We start from the raw sequence: 3,243 nt of genomic DNA on the forward strand, positions 1-3,243 counted from the left end.
CAGGACTGGCAAAAAAAAAAAAAAGCATAAAAACTAGGCACCGGTGGCTCTTACCTGTAATCCTAACTGCCCAGGAGTCTGAAATCTGAGAATCTTAGTTCAAATCCAGCCTAGGAGAAAAAAAATTCCTGACATTTTTAACTCCAATCAACTATCAGAAAAGTATGGCTCAAGTGTTAGAGCACCAGCTTTGAGTAAAAAACTAAGAAGAGCAAAATACCCTGATTTCAAGCCCCAGTACTAACACACTGGGGGAAAAAAAGAAAAAGAAAAAAAGTATGAGTCTGGCTGCCAAAGCTTTGGTCTTGAAGATCACAGTGTTTTGCCCTGAAGTTAATGAACCATAGCTATCCCCAAATACTTTGGCTCTTAGACTATGGGGTCCCACATTCCAAATTTGATATCAATTTTCCACGGCATTTAGATGAGAGAACAAGAAAGGATTTTGTTTAGATCCTTTTCCTTCTTGAACCTCATTCCTTGTAGCTGACAGCTTGGCCTTAGACAATCCAAGGCTCTAAAATATTAGAGAAAAGTCTAGAATGACTTGTCCCACTGCCCCTCTTTACTTTTTTTAACTTAGCCCTACATTCATATTTTCTTTTTTAGACCTCTCGAAAGCAAAGGAAAACAGCCACCCATAGCAACCAATGATGAAAGCTATCTAGTAAATTAATACTAATTGCAAATTGTTCATGAAACTACCATGTAGTTGCTGTCTGTAGTCTGAATAAATGCAGCTACAACTATTTCTCAAATGCATGTACATCTTCATTGTAAAGTGCTAGTGTGCTTACAGTAGTCAGTATTATTGCACATTTTTCCCAGTGGTAGATATGAAATCTATAGCCACTCTCTATAACGGTTCCTGGGAGTGGAAGGTGTCTGTGAATAGTAATTGTGTTTTATTTTTTATTTATTTCTGTATTTTTTTCTTTATTTTGCCAGTCCTGGGGCTTGAACTCAGAGCATGAGCATTGTCTTTGGGCTTTCTCAAGGCTAGAGCTCTACCACTTGAGCCACAACGCAGTGCCACTTCCAGCTTTTCTATGGATGAGGTACCAAGGACTCAAACCAGGTCTTCGTGCATGCTAGGCAAGCACTCTACCACTAGGCCAAACTCCCAGCCCCTGCATTGGTATTTTAAATGATTCCTTAGGCACTGGCAGGGTACAGGTGACTCACACCTGTAATCCTAGCTACTCAGGAGGCTGAGAAAGCTGGAAGTGAAACAGTGTCTCAAATGATAGAGTGCTACCCTAAGCACAAAAGCTCAGGGACAGCACCCAGACCCCGTGTTCAAGTCCCAGGACTGGAACCAGAAAAAAAAAAAAAAAAGGTATCCCTCATTCTCTAGCCCAGCATGGGTAGCTCATACTAGTAACCCTAACTATGCCAGAGCAAGATGTGAGAGTTACAGTTGGAAGCCAGACAGGGTAAGAGAATCTATGTGACTCTTACCTCCAAATAACCACCAAAATATGAAAATGAAAATGGAGCAGTGGCTCTAGTGGTAGAGAATCAATCTGAAGAGAAAAAGCTAACAGACAATGACCAACCTCTGAGTTCAAACCCTGCTACCAGTACACTCACACACATACACAAGTCTCCAAAATAGGGGCCAGGAGTTTGGCCTAGTGGTAGAGTGCTTGCCTAGCATGCACGAAGACCTGGGTTCGATTCCTTGGTACCACATACATCGAAAAAAGCTGGAAGTGGTGCTGAGGCTCAAGTGGTAGAGTGCTAAGCCTTGAGAAAGTCCAAGGACAGTGCTCAGGCCCTGAGCCCAAGCCCAGGACTGGCAAAAGAAAAAAAACAAAAAACAAACAAGTCTCCAAAATATTGGTAATCATTGCTCCAAGAAAACTGATTTGCTTCTAAAGAAGCATCTTTTCTCTTTGGTGAAGCAACGTTGAACAATGATGTGATGTGACATGACACTGGCTAGTCATTGGGCGTGGTGGCCACGTGGAATAGGGTGGAGCCTGAAGACAGGCCTACCCTAAGGCCTGCCATTAACATGCTAGAAAATCTTGTATCCTTCACCTCACTTTCTCAGATCTCCATTTATATAACATTATCATTGGATCATGTCAAAGATCCTTGCCAGCCGGGCACGGTGGCTCATGCCTGTAATCCTGGCTACTCAGGAGGCTGAGATCTGAGGATCACGGTTCAAAGCCAGCCCGGGCTTATCTCCAGTTAATCACTAGAAAAGGGGAAGTGGGGCTGTGGCTCAAGGGTAGGGTGGTAACCTTGAGCTGAAAGCTCAGGGACAGCACCGAGGCCGAGTTCAAGCCTCATGACCCCCCCAAAAAAAATCCTTTCCAGCTCAGCTTTTTTTTTTTTAACTCAACCAATTGGAATTCTAGGTACCTTGCCCAGATCTTCCTCCTCATAAACCCCAAAATAGCCACACATCTTTTACAGATAATTATATTTCCCAACTAAGTGTTAACAGTCTTTCACATGGCTGCTGATCACAAAAATATAAAGTGCCATTTAGGTTATAAGTGGCTGACAGAAACGGGGCTCAGGTGGAGAAATACATAACCTTACTTGTGCCAACAACTGCCACTATTTGCCAAGTACTTTCTCTATGCCAAGCACCTTGATAAGCACTTTTGGGGTATTAAACCATTCAATTCCCTCAAACCCTATAAGGTATATGCATACTTGTCCCAGGGAATGGCTGAACCCTTCTCTAGCCTCCATCTGCGTCATCTCCCTATCCTCTAGATCATCTTCTCCTGGGAAAGAAATAAAGTATGATGTGTTCTTTGAATATAACTTCTAAACATGTAAGCTATCACCATGTGGGTCCCTGTCAAGAAACACAGCAAGATTTAGGAAAGAAAATAAAAGGATCATTTAGCCATTGATTATTTCCTTCTCTGCAGCTAACGTCAAATGTCTATGTAATTATCCCTAACTGTCACTGGCAGCAGAAAAGAATCCAGTAATTCAAGGTTTGCCATTCCTCATAGTGAATCTCAGAAGAATACATGAAACAGTAGGCAAGGTTAAAACGAGGCAAAATTCTTTCAGCTAAAAGCCTTCAATGATAAAAGTCACGGGGCCGGGAGTTTGGCCTAGTGGTAGAGTGTTTGCCTAGCATGCACAAAGACCTGGGTTCAATGCCTTGGTACCACATACATAGAAAAAGCCAGAAGTGGTACTGTAGCTCAAGTGGTAGAGCTCTAGCCTTGAGAAAACCCAAGGACAGTGCTCAGGCCCTGAGTT

The sequence above is a fragment of the Megascapheus bottae genome, chromosome 11 (assembly GCF_031878675.1).
Source record: "Megascapheus bottae isolate mThoBot1 chromosome 11, mThoBot2.hap1, whole genome shotgun sequence".
In the NCBI taxonomy this organism is placed as follows: Eukaryota; Metazoa; Chordata; class Mammalia; order Rodentia; family Geomyidae; genus Megascapheus; species Megascapheus bottae.